This window comes from Gracilinanus agilis, chromosome 2 (genome assembly GCF_016433145.1).
Source record: "Gracilinanus agilis isolate LMUSP501 chromosome 2, AgileGrace, whole genome shotgun sequence".
Classification (NCBI taxonomy): Eukaryota; Metazoa; Chordata; class Mammalia; order Didelphimorphia; family Didelphidae; genus Gracilinanus; species Gracilinanus agilis.
The window spans coordinates 606,005,543-606,019,988 of record NC_058131.1 but is presented as its reverse complement, the minus strand read 5'-3'; the positions used below and the strand labels follow the sequence as shown (position 1 = coordinate 606,019,988).

Below are 14,446 nucleotides of genomic sequence, written 5' to 3'. Positions count from 1 at the left end.
TTTTAAACCCTTAACTTCTGTGTATTGACTTATAGGTGGAAGATTGGCAAGGGTAGGCAATGGGGGTCAAGTGACTTGCCCAGGGTCACACAGCTGGGAAGTGTCTGAGGCCGGATTTGAACCTAAGACCTCCCGTCTCTAGGCCTGGCTCTCAATCCACTGAGCCACCCAGCTGCCCCCCTCTTGAGTTGATTTTTAACACATGTGATCCTTCATTGTTATTGCTGGGGTCTATAGCCTTTGATATAGAAAGATCCCTTGACCCCCAATACTATAATAAAATCATACTAAGTGACAAGTATCTTCAATGTTATCCTACTTCATGTAGTATAAATTATTAGACTGAATATGACTGGACTTTTCCCATGTATAATTAAATGTAAAGTTTAAAAGAATATGTAGGCCTCCTGAAATATAAACTCACAATTTTAGAACTATTGAGATCATATGCATATGCCTAGTAATAATTATAATAATAATAGCATTACACAATACTTCAAGGTTTGCAGAGTGCTTTATGAATGTCTCATTTGATCCTCACAACTGCCCTGGGAGGTCTGTGATATTATTCCCATTTTACAGTTAATGAAACTGAGGTAGACAGAGGCCAAGTCACTTGGTCAAAGTCATATGCCTAGGAAATATCTGAGGTTGGACTTCAATTCGACTCTTCCTAATTTTGGGTCCAGTGCTCTATACACTACATCTTCTAAATAGGAAAAACCAATATTGTTTCCTTATAGTTGTGAAAATCTTTAAAAACATTTTAATGAATTGCGTCCCACCCATGATCCTTAGTTGTCGAATATAAAGAATATTTAGTTACAAAAATTAAGTATAGTAAGTGAAAAACTTTTTTCCCCCTCCTATTAGTCTAGGTTTCCTTTAAGATCTGGTCTTAGTTTTCAGTACCTTGGACAGTCACATCTCCATTTTAGTCTGATAACTCTAGGATAAACACATATTCCTACAGTGATTGACAGCATTCTTTTCTCACAAGTCTGTGATGCAGCACAAGTGCTATTATTCCATCCTATAGGTGAGAAAATGAAGACTCAGAGAAGTAATTTGTGCAAGGTGGCACAATTAGCAAGTGAAAAAGCCAAGACAAGAGAAAAAAATCTGACGCCCAGCTTAGTCCTTGTTTTACTACACTGCATATTTATTGTAATTGAATTTTATGCTATAAATACATGAGGATTTTATTGTTATATTTATTATTTATTTTTCTTCAATATAATACTTTGCATTATATATTACTTTCAGTTACACTGAATAACATCAGGCAAAGATTTATAGGGTATCTACATTGAAAAGATTTATGGTAAATAAAGAAGGAAGGAAGGATGGAAGGAAGGAAGGAAGGAAGGAAGGAAGGAAGGAAGGAAGGAAGGAAGGAAGGAAGGAAGGAAGGAAGGAAGGAAGTTGAGTAAGCCGAGGCAAGCAGAGATTTACATGACTTGCCCAGTATCACACAGATAGTAAATATTTTAGTCCAAGTTTGAATTTAGATATTCTTGACTCCAAGGCCAGTGCACCATTTACCACCTCACTTAAATAAATCACTTCTATCTCCTGTCACGTTGAAAGAAATTATGAAAGCTTCTTTTCCTCTCATGATGCCTCCAAGTAAAAGTTCTTTTCCTTTTTTCAAAACTGAATTTTCTCTGAGACTTTTCTTAAAGGTGTTTTAAATTTATTCTCATCAGTTTTTGTCTAGGACAGAACTAGAATCATAGCAACTCATCATTTTATTATTTGTTCTTCCAGTTTTTCTTCCTTGATTAGGACTTTGTGTTAGGACCAGACTTAGTGCACTTGAAGCATTACTGCTATGGTCTTGTCTAATCCTGGTCTATCTCATCCAGGATGCTGTCAAAGTATTCTCTAAGTATTGATTTCTGTGGCTTCAGGTATTCTAGAGGAAACTTGTTTGGAGAGCTACAAACTTTCAACAGGTTCTATGCAGTATATTTAAGGGTATGAAATGATTGCTGCCCTCTTTTACTTTCTAGGAATCAGACCCTACTTTGGGGCAAGGAAACATAGTCCCTGTATGAAGCTGCAGTAGGCAGTTTTCCCTGTTCTTCATCAATCAACTAAAGGCTTTCACCTGTTCTGAGTCAAGGTACTACTCTCAGGTCTTAAATCATCATCATCAAAATCATAGATCATCAAAGATCTAACTCTGGGAACAGAGGAACAATGTAGTCATGCTGGCTACTAGGAAAGTGAATGGTTTTTAGATAGTGCCATATGAAGATGGATTGAAGGAACTACAGATACTTAGACTAAAGAACAGAATATTTAAGGGAGTCATTAGAGTTCTCTTAGAAAATCTGAAGCACTGTTGAATGAAAAGTCAGACATGTTTCACTTGGCCTTAGAAGTTAGAAGGAGGAACAAGAAGTAGAAGATATAAAATGGGATATTTAAGATTGAGGTCAAGAAAAATTCCATAATAACTGGAGCAATTCAAAAGTTGATTAAGCTTCTTTGGGAAGTAATGAGTTCCAATTCACTAAAAGTCTTCAATCATTGGTTAGATAACTAAGTTTCAAATACTTTATAAAGGTGTTTCTTGTGGCGATGAAGTCTGGAAGAGATGAGCATTGAGGGCTGTTCCCATTCTGAGATTCTGTGATTTTTCTAGATGGCTTTTAGTGACTCAACTCCTTTCTATGGGCCTTAAATGAGATTTTGAAGTTCATATTTCCATAAGCATAGTTTATCTCTTTTAGCCCACAGTAAAAATCACCGTCCATTTCCAGGACACTGAGAAAATATTTTTGTGGCTTACTTTTATATTAGCTGGACATTTCACTACCCAGGAGAGTTGTTCTCATAACCTTTGATTTTATTTTGAACTCACTTTTTTGGCCTCATTTATTGTGTGAATTTAGGGGCAAATCAAAGACATATCCACTTTTCCTCCCCAATCCCCTATGGAATTCTCCCATTTAGACATTCATTTCCATTACCAAGGGATATGGAGTCCATCACAGTACCAGATGATCCCTTTCTCATAGCAAATTCTATGGCTTGGAATGTTGGACATGGCTCTTAAAAGTCCTGCCATACCTCCTTGTCTTCAGAAGCCACTAACCAAATGGTCCAGTTTGTCTTTAAAGTTTCCTACTCAGTACAACATTTAATTACATAACATAACCCCTTTTTAAGTTCTGGATACTTTTTATCCTTTTTAATTCACTTCCTGAATCTGCAGTTCTGGGGCAGAAACCAGAGTTGTAAAAGAAGCTTCCACATGTAAAGATGTTGTCATGCTTCAAATCCAGCATTCTCTCCATATAACACACTCTTTCCTAAAAGTAATTTCAATAATGGTAAGAGGATCATTAGAGACTGTAGCTTTTGAGGAAAAAGGATGAGTAAGACTATCATTGAAAGAAGGGCAAATTTGAATGGGCAAAGAAAGAGTTATTCATTTCTATAATAAAAAACACAAATCAAATATACTTTACAATTTGTTTAATGCCATATATCAAAGTGACAACTTCTGCAAAAAGTATTTAATGAAGCCCAGATTGTTTTCTTGAATTGTATTTGAAAGCCTTACAGTCGTTATTCTATACTTATAGCTTGAATTACTTTCCCATAAGTGTTTTCTCCTGTACTTATTTACATTGCAACTCAGCTGCCATTTGGATTTCTACCATATTTCCTGTTATTTCAGTGTGGTCAGATACATAACCAGCATAAAATAATATTGCCTATTCTATAGTAGTTCTTTTTATTAGAAATTTTTTGGTGGGTAACCATATCAAAAGTTTTTTTTTAATTTAAGTAGAATTTAGATGTACCCTCATCCAGTGCTATGTTAATTTCATGTGACTGCCCCTGGGCTACTAGATCAGAACCTTTTCTACACATTTCTCATAAGGGAGGAACTCCAGAGCCAAAGAGAGATGAAGGTTAGAACTAACCTATCTGTTCACTTTACCAAGGCAGCTAAAGAGGATCTAAGTTCAAATTAGGCCTGAGACACCAGCTATGTGGCCAAGATCAAGTCACTTAACCCTGTTGGCCTCAGTTTATTCATTTGTAAAATGAAAAGGAGAAGGAAATAGCAAATCACGTCAGGATCTTTGCCAAGAAAACTCCAAAATTGGGTCACAAAGGTTAGATGGACTGAACAACAAAATCATATTAATAGTTATTGGAAGAATTATATAGATTTATTGACTCTACATTTATGTAGCAGTTAAGGATTTTATCCTTATTGAGCCCTATTAAAATTTTATTTATACAGACATTAAAATGAATGTAGGTAACTGGAGAGTGTTTAATTTCTAGATAGTACTTAGGTGTGTATGAATATGGTCCTAAATATACCAATGTGGGGCATGAAATTACACAACCTTAAAGCTCATGTTGGATTTTTAGCCCCTATTTCTTAATTATGCTCTTACCTACACTATATGCATTCTGTTCTATTTTTAGATAAAGAATAGAAATGAAGAATTGAATAAGATACACAGAAAAAGAAGAAACCTATAATAAAGGCTACATGCAGTCACACAATGTATTCTAATGGTAGATTTCTGGGGATAATCTAATTTTGGCTAAAAAAGACAATAAAGATTTATATTTTTTTTCTAAATACAAGGAATAAAATTAAACATTTTAAAGAGAGGAACAAAATCAGCCAAAGACCTTAACATCCATTCTTTTATATCTTTAAGTACATTCATTTTGTATAGTAAAGGCCATATAATCTGACATCAGGGAAATAAAGGAAGAAACCAAGATACTCCTCATAGAGGTAAGTTACCATTGCGAATGTAGTACCAAACTTAGAATGAGGAAAAGTTGAGTTTAAGTGCTGCATATACATTTATTAATCATTTGAACCCAGGTCAATCATTTAATCTAAACTGCAGTTTGCACACCAGAGCACCAAATGAGATATTTGAATGATGAATCAAATGTTTTGCCAAAATAAAAGTGCTAGATAAATTTCAGCTATTATCATTGTTGTTATAATCATCATTTAACCTAAAAAAGACATTTTATAATCCAATTCAATTTTTTTCTTCCCCATTTGCAGATATTAAAAAAAAACTATAAGCGACAGAATATATTTCTGCTAGGCTAACTGGGATAAGGGCATACATAATTGATGAAGTATGTGAGATGACCAACTGTAGCTGTTTCTTTGGACATATGAGAAAATAAACTATATGTGAATTTTGGATCATGATGTCATATGTAGCGAAACACAGTCATTCAATCAGCATGAGAGCTTTTCTTGGAAAATATCCCAATTCTGTAGATAAACTTAACTTATTGCCTGTCCCAACACCTCCTTAAAAATCTCTTGTCTAGACGACTTGTTTTCTAATTAGTTGATAGGAAATTGATAAACAGGTGTGGTTGAAGTCTATGACAACTTGCAGAGCTGGAAGTTTTTCAAATCCAGAACATTTTTAGATCAAGTCAAAAATAACTGAAGATTTTGACAGACCACTCTGCCATTTGACAGACCACTCTGTTTAGGTTTCAGTTCCCCATGAAGAGGAACCTGACCATTTAAAGAAGCTTTGGAGTTTTTGCTATCATAACTTTTCATCCAGTCTGTAGTATTTTTTCCTTAGAACTTGTCATGTCAGTTTTTTAGTCTTGGTAATTTGTCCCTACCCAGAATTCGCAAGCCTCTATCATTGCTGATTCCACAATATCTGTTACCTGGATGGCTTTTGCCATCCAATTGTGAATCACTCTTGAGGGAGAAGATAAGAGACCTCCAAGCAATAAGCTTTTCCCAAACTCACCCTTTAATCTGCAGTTTCCACTGGCAGCTCCTATTTATAGGTCTCTAGCCACCTTTAAGCACTCCTGGCACTCAATAGCAATTTACTGATATTTGTTCACCACCATCTCTAGAGAATATGTCATCATTTCTAAAAGACTTATGTTCCTGATCATCCCTTTAGTGGCAGCTATGGTCTTTTTTTTTTAAAGGAATTTGGTCCCTGTAGGTGCATTAGTACATTCAGTCTAGCATGTGTGTATGTTATGTACCCTAAGGTAGAATAGCATACACATGGGAGAATGTACAAGTGATGGTCTCTACTTTTCTTCATCAAAAACCCCTTGATACCATTTTTCATTCTTTTCTCCTTTTGCCCAGCCCCTGACAATGAGAAAGTCTTTCAGCCTGAAAAGTCCTGTTCTTCATGTATCCATCCCTCTCTTCCCCCTTTCTCCAGCAGATAGCCTCCTTAACCATCCCTCCCTACTTTCTCATCTTTAACTTTACCCTAACTACTACAGGTATCTCTTCCACATTGTCATTTACTCCTTTGAGAAAATGGTCTCCATAAGAAACTAAATGGGAATTTGGGGGGAGCTTGGGGGAAGCTGCAGACAATACAGTGTAAGTTTAGAAACTCAGAAATATATAACATATGCGTAGTATTACATGATATCAACATATTTTACCTTTTGATACCATACATATACACACTTTCTTTTTTAAAGTTAAAATAAGTGAAAAGTTTGAGAAAAGAACTTGAAAAACCAGCAGGCATCAAACCAAAGTTAAAATGTTAACACTGGCTGACTTATAGCCTATTACAACATACTTAACCCAAATTCTACATAAGGTACTGTGAACACTCCACAAAAGAAAAAAGAAAAAAATCCCGACTTCTTCTCTGGAACAAAGGGAGGGTCAAAAAATTTTACATTGATTTTCCATCTAGCAGGGTGCTGAGCTCTGAACCCCTGTGATATGGAAGGGATGCCTATAGTTCCTTCCCAAATGTCTTCAAATACTCCCAAGTCTTCCCTACCTTCAAAATACTTTTACTGCACTTTACTGTCCCCCTCAAGCTATTGTCCTAGCATCTATTGTCTCCTCCTAGTCTCAGTCAGATTCCTTGAAAAAGCTATCTTCTCTTGCTGTCTTTATTTCCTCTCCTGTCATTCACTCCTCAATCTTTTGCATTTTGGTCTCCCACCTCATCACTAACTGAGACTGCTTTCTCTTTCTTTAACCACTTAATTGCCATATCTGATCATCTTTCTTAAGTCTCCACCTTTCTTAACTCTCTGCTACATTTTACACTGTTGGCCATTCTCTCCTCTTAGATATTCTCTTCTCTTTCTTTAAGGGCTTTTTTAAACCCTTACGTTCTGTATTAAAATCAATACTAATTATTAGTTCCAAGGCATAAAACCAATAAGGAGTAGGTAAGGAGGGTTAAGTGACATGTCCAGGATCATACAGCCAGGAAAAGTTGGAGATCACATTTGAACCCAGAACCTCCTGTCTCCAGACCTGGGTCCCTATCCAATGATCCACTTTCTCTCTGAATTTTCATAACACTAATGTCTCCTAATCTTCCTACCTGCCTGGCCAGTTCCAAAGGTTGGAATGTCATCTATATACCACCCTTTAACTGTGGGTGTTTCCCAAAGTTTTGTATTTTTTTAACTCTACATTTTCTCATTTGGTGACCTAATCAACTTCAGGGGACTTACTGGAATATGCAAATAGCTCATAAATCTGTGGATGAGGCCCCAGTCACTTCCCTGAACCTCAGTCCTGAATCACCAATTCTTGAATGTCCTGGAGACATCTTTGATTCAATTTTCATACATTGCCCCCCTCCTAACACCTCACTTTTCTATACTTCTCTGTTTCTGACAATCATACTATTATTCTCCAGTTTCTCAGGTCCATAACTGAATTATCCTCAACTTCCATTCTTTCTCACCCCACTATCCAATCATCTGCTAAAATTGGCCATTTCCTCTTCCATAGCATCTCTCCTGCCTGACTCCTCTCAGCTCAAACAGCAGCTCCCTTAGTTCAAGTCCTTGTCACCTTCCATCTACATTATTACAATATTGCTTCAAACCTCTAACAATTCTAGTCTATCCTACATACTGTTACCAGAGCCCCTACCATTTCTCTGCCCTAGACCAATACTTAATATTGAGTCTAAGATAGAGAGTAAGAGTTTGTTTATTTTTTTAAAAACCTATTCCAAGGAAGCTCAATAATTCTTAGTAGCTCACATTACATGAAATTAAATGATTGTATTCACATGACAGAAAAACCTTGGAGCTGAGTCCTATTCAGAAGGTCAATGGCAGAATGTCTTGGACACTGCAATAAAAACAACTATGTTCAAAAGTGGCAATTAATCAAAGATAGACTTTATTTGTCCTTTATCCATGATCAGGAGACATCTTTCAAAATGTGTTCTCACAAGGCCTATTGACAAAGATGTCTAGGTTTCTGTTGATTTCTTCAAGAATGTTATAATCATCAAGTTGATATTTCTGGGAATTGCCATGTATGTGCCATTATTGCCATGTATACATATCTTGTTTATACAAGGGTTTGCATGTTTTCTCCCCTCCCCCATTGAACTGTGAGTTCCTTAAGGGCAGGGATTGTGTTTATTTTTTTAATTTTATTTTTTTTTCATTGTATCCCTAGGACTTAGCATAGTGCCTGGCACATGTTAGGTTCTTAATAAATATTTATTGACTGACTTACTTTCATACTTTCACGAGAAAGTGTTCATTTGCTATCATAAAGTAGGAGCTCCTCTTATAGAAGCATAGCTCTAGAATTGGAGGCCAAGACAGTTCTGGTAATAAAATATTCTGACTCTACAAAGCTATTCATAATTTTCCCCCTGAGTTCTCTGTGCGAATAAAGAGCTTATGAGGGGAAATCATTGTCATACCAGTCATGTGTAGCTATTGTGCTATCACTTAAATGCTATAAATGTCTTTTTTTTTATTCTAAAAGATAGCAGTAGAAATAAGCCTGAACATGGGTTGAAATAAGAGTCTATGATATACCTAACTATATTAAATATTTTAGTACCAAAGCCATATGGCAAAGTGGGTCTTGGATTGTAAATAACAAGCAGTTTGTCCAAAAATTGGACCAATTTTATAAATCACAGAGCACCATATAAATATTAGTATTATCATCATCATCATCATCATTATTCTACTCCGCTATTTTTCTGTCTCCTCCATTGGAATGTGAGCTCCTTAAGAAAAGGAATTGTTGTTCCAGTGATCTGAGACAATTCTAAATGACTTATGATATGCTATTCACCTCCAAAGAAAGAACTGTTGGAGGTAGACGCAGATCAAAGCATATTAACTTTCACATTAGTGTATTTATGTTTTTTGTGTGGTTTGGGATTTGTATGAGTGTGCTTTTATGATAGTGACTGATATGAAACTCCATCATTGATGTATTGATGTGTCTACTTTTCAAATGGTCTAATTTTCTAATTTCTTATAATCTTTGCCAATTTTCTGGATATATTCTCTTTATTTTTAATATCATTGCACATATCCACAAGCAATACTGGGATATATATATATATATGTATATATGTATGTATATATGTATATATATATTATATATGCATATTATATATATAATTGTCTATGAGTATGTTAGGAAATCTGAGTCTATGCTCCAAAGAGTTCTGAATGAGTATTATAATCTCACCCTTTCTTTGATTTGCCTTCTACCTATTTGCAAACTGAATGCTTAGTTTGCCAGGTCCTTTTGCAATAATCAACTCTTACAGCTAGAAATGCTATAGGATTACATCATGTATGAAGTTGATTATGAGGTTCACCACCAATGCCTCCTGACAGCCTGAGGAGCTTTATATGTGTGTTCAAACTCAATAGGATGTTTATAACCATGAAATAACACAAATGAACTTGAGAGGATTTGAGTGAACTGAAGTTGAGAGAAGGTGTGAGAGTAGAGGTCCAGAAAACTTCATCTCTAGGAGGAGATGGCACTTGAGCCTTGCTTTGAAAGAAGCTACAGATTTTAAACGTGATGCAAGAGTATATTCTAGACATGGAGAGCAGCTATTAATCTTTCAATCAAGTAGTCCCTAAGCATTTATTAAGCATCTATTATGTGTCAGGTTCAGAGGCAGGAGATGGAATGTCATAGATGGAGGAAATATTCTATTAAAATATTCTTTCAAGGGGGGCAGCTGGGTAGCTCAGTGGAGTGAGAGTCAGGCCTAGAGACAGGAGGTCCTAGGTTCAAACCCGGCCTCAGCCACTTCCCAGCTGTGTGACCCTGGGCAAGTCACTTGACCCCCATTGCCCACCCTTACCAATCTTCCACCTATGAGAAAATACACCGAAGTACAAGGGTTTAAAAAATATATAGTAAAAAAAATTCTTTCAATGATACATAATAAGAGGCTTCATTAGATTTGAAAAAAATGAAATTATCAGGTTTGATTGCACAAAATAGATTAATACTGCAGCCTCTCTGACCCTCTATTTTCTGATACTTTAAAAGTCTAATAATCACAACCCAAACAAACCCACATATGTGTACTATAGTCAGAAGAATATTCTCTTGCTTCCAAAGAAGCACATGCTTCAATATAATTCAAGAGATTAATAAATAGGAAAGGCTCACATTCATTTTGAGAATTTTTTCTTTCTCTTCCTTCTCAAATAAAATAGCCTGTCCCCTTTCTGTGTAATAAGCATTTAATTCCATTGCATATGGTAGTCCAGTGAGATTCAGCCTGTGCCAAGAAACATCTACTCCTTCCCCCTCCCCCACTTTCCTCATTTCCTTAGGTAAATATCAAGGATTTCAAGACAGAAAAAAAATTAAAAAGATGAGAAGGAGGGAGGCCAAAGGACACAAGAAAGTAAGTTACACCAGTCTAAACAAGGATTTCTTTTCTGGCTGAAATGAGAAGTAAAGATGACTTATAATGGAGAAAGGCATCTGTCTTTAATTATGATTTCATGTAGGCCACGGACTGTGGTGAATTTGTTGTCTGCCAAAGTGGACCATCATTCTGCAAGCCGATGAAATAAATTAATCTTTTTTCCCCCTTTCTTCTAGGGAGAGCACTCTGCCTTCCACTCACTGAGAAGCATTCTAGCATAAACCTGGTGCCAGGAAAAATAAAACTGTAGCCTACACCAGAATACAAAAAAAAAAAAAAAAAAGGAGACTTCACTCTCAAAACAAAGGCAAGTAGTCAAGTCTCTGTGCAGCATGTAAGGGCAGTCTTTAGAGACACAGAGGTCCCTGATCCTTCCTTTATACTAGAGATGCTTGTAGCTTTTGAGGGTTATACATAAAGTTTTTTTCACTGTTGCTAGAACTCGGAGAGGGAATGTGGCAAACCAGACAAAGGACTGGTCTTAAAGTACAGAATCCTGGGGTTTAAATCTTGCCTTTGACACAGATTGATTCTGTGATCACAGGAAAGTCATTTAACCTCTTAATGCCCTCAGGGAACTGTTTAAATTAGGTTCCTCAAATATAACCTATTAATATTTCTAGAAAGAAGTTTCCACATCAGAATTTTTTTAAACACTAGTGAAACCATAGCATCAAAACAATTTCTAACTTTGCATGAAATGACTAAATATTGGTAATACCAAATACATATTTGGAGCAAATGAAAGCATATGTAAAGTGTGTTGCAAACTTCAGAGTGCTCTATGAATATAAGTTATTATGTCTTAAAAAGAGATAGCAGGGGCAGCTGGGTAGCTCAGTGGAGTGAGAGTCAGGCCTAGAGACAGGAGGTCCTAGGTTCAAACCCGGCCTCAGCCACTTCCCAGCTGTGTGACCCTGGGCAAGTCACTTGACCCCCATTGCCCACCCTTACCACTCTTCCACCTATGAGACAACACACCGAAGTTAAGGGTTTAAAAAAAAAGAGATAGCAAATATCATTACATATAAACAAATAAGTTTGACTACACTGAATGGAAAAATTTTTGCGCAAACAAAACCAGTGTAATCAGAAGTCAAAAGGAAAAAACAAACTGGGGAAAATATTTTAAGGAAAATATCTCTGATGCATGTCTCATTTCTCAAATATATAGAGAACCAAGACAAAGTTATAAGAATACAAAGCATTCTTCAAATTGATAAGTGGTGAAAGAATATGAACAGGCAATTCTCAAATGAAGAAATTAAAACTTTCTTTACTCACATGAAAAACTGCTCCAAATCACAACTAATTAGAGAAATGTAAATTAAAACAACTCTGAGGTATAACTTCATACCTATTAGAGAAGCTAATATGACAAAAGGAAAATGATAAATGTTGAAAGGGATATGAAAATTGAGACACTAATACATTATTAGTGGACCTGTGAATTGATACAACCATTCTGAAGATCAGTTTGGAACCATGCCTAAAGGGACATCAAACTATTCATGTCCTTTGATCCAGCAATACCACTACTATGTCTATATTGCAAGGAGATAAAAGGGGGAAAGGACCTACTTGTACAAAAATATTTATAGTGGCTCTTAGTGGTGGGAAAGAACTGGAAAATGAAGGAATGTCTATCAATTGGAAAATGGCTAAACAAATTGTGGTATATGATTTTAAAAGAATACTACTATGCAATAAAAAAAAGATGATCACACAAAAATCTCCTGGAAAGACATATGAAGTGATACAAAGTTAAGTGAGAAGAACCAGAATGTTGTACATAGTAACAGCAATAAAGTATGATGATCAACTGTGAATGACTTAACTATTGTCAGCAGTGAAAGGATCCAGGACAACTCCCAGGAATGCTTGATGAAAAAGGCTATAAAATGTTATAGAATGAACTGAGGAAGTCTACATGCAGATTGAAGTATGCCATTCTTCACTTTATTCCCTCCATTAATTTTATCTAGTGTAAGTAATATGTGTCTTCTTTCATGACATGATGAACATGAAAATATTATTATATAATAATACAATATGACCTATGTCATATTGCCTGTTGCCTTGGGGAAGGATGAGGGTTTGGAGGGAGGGAAAGGACATAGATCACAAAATGTCAGAAAATGATAATTGAAAATTGTACTTATATGTAATCTGGGAAAGAATTTAAATATAAAAATAAACATAAGCTATTATTATTTGAACAGACATTAATATATACATATATATATAATTTACTTTAATAACAATAAGTTTTAATTGTTCATTCAACCAACATTTGTTAAGTGCCTACTCTGTAATTTATGGGGGTGGGGGGAAGAAGTACAAAGAATGAAACAAACTACTTTCATGAAGCTTATGTTCTAATGCAGGGTACAGGTACATATAAATATATACAAAATAAATATAAAAGGAATATATAGAAATTCACAAAAAGTAGTTAATACAAGGTAGTTTGGGAAGAAAATATTTGGAATTCTAGCTCATGAAGAAGGTCAAGCATTAGCAGAAGAGGGGCACCCCATGAAGAAGAGATAAGCATAAAGAGCATTCCAAACATTAGAAAAATCTAATGCAAAGGCATGAGAGGTATTGAATGCCATGTTTGAGGGACAGAAGGTTAGAGTGGAGGAAAAAAGAATTATCACAAGTAAATAAAAGGAATATGTGAAATGTTTTCCTTAGTTTTCCTTGAAAATACATTCCTAGAACAAATGAGCAGCCCCAGATCTAAATGGCAGTGTTGGGCCTTTTGAGTCCAAGGGTGAATTAATTCCCAGAAGGGTCAAAAGGCAACCCAGGGTGGAATTGGAGTTTTCCAGAAGGGGCTAAATTTCTTCTTGTCTGGTTTTGGTGGTCCATTTAGAGCTGGATTTGGGGCCGTGGCTGAGCTGAGTATCTCCTGAACTGATTTCCTCCCACCCTCCTCTTCTACCTCCTCTTCCTTCTTCTCCTCTGGACTGCCCCAACTGAGTCAGCCATAGAGGTAGTTGGAGGTAGCCTAAGCCCAAGCTATGTTGGCCAAATAGCAACACAACCTAGGGATTGGGGGACAGACTGAGGACCAACCTAGGGTCCAAGTGCACCAAGAAGTTGCATGTTCCAGGTCAGAGAAACATCCAGATCACTGAGGATGTTAATATTTTGTTAAAGGAGATGCAAATTCAACATTCAATAGTCTCCTTGATAGCAAAAGTAGCTACAGCCAAGATGACATGACTGGTGACAGAAATATTCTCTTCCATGGAGATTTGCTAAAATAAGGTTCTCTACATCTTTGAAAGTTAGCACCCTTAAATAATATTAAACATAAGTATTTAAAACAGCCAAGGCAAAAACCCTTGAAGTCAAAATATGCAAGGAAAGAGAGAAATGTTCATGTATGTAGCCTGAACATTCCTGAGCACCATAGTCAGTGCTGATTTGGCCCATGTGCTGACAGGCAGTGATGGATTCAGTTTCAGCTATTAGAAAATCAGGTGAACCTAATGACTTTTTCATGCTAAAGACCAGGAAGATGAAGCATATATCAGAAACTGACATAATGCTGATCAGAGAACTGGTTTTAGAGAAAAGAGTAGAAAATACTTAGATGCTTTTGAAATGTATATAGAATTTATTTTTTATTTAATAATTTTTATTTTTTAGAAAAGTTAACATGGTAACATGATTCATGCTCTTACTTTCCCCTTCACCCCCCGTAC

The 14,446-nt window shown here is 35.9% G+C and overlaps 1 pseudogene; it reads left to right on the top strand.

Annotated features, from left to right (window-relative positions):
• The window catches only part of LOC123234225, a 91,201-nt pseudogene that overhangs the window by 75,206 nt on the left and 1,549 nt on the right, over nt 1-14,446 (top strand).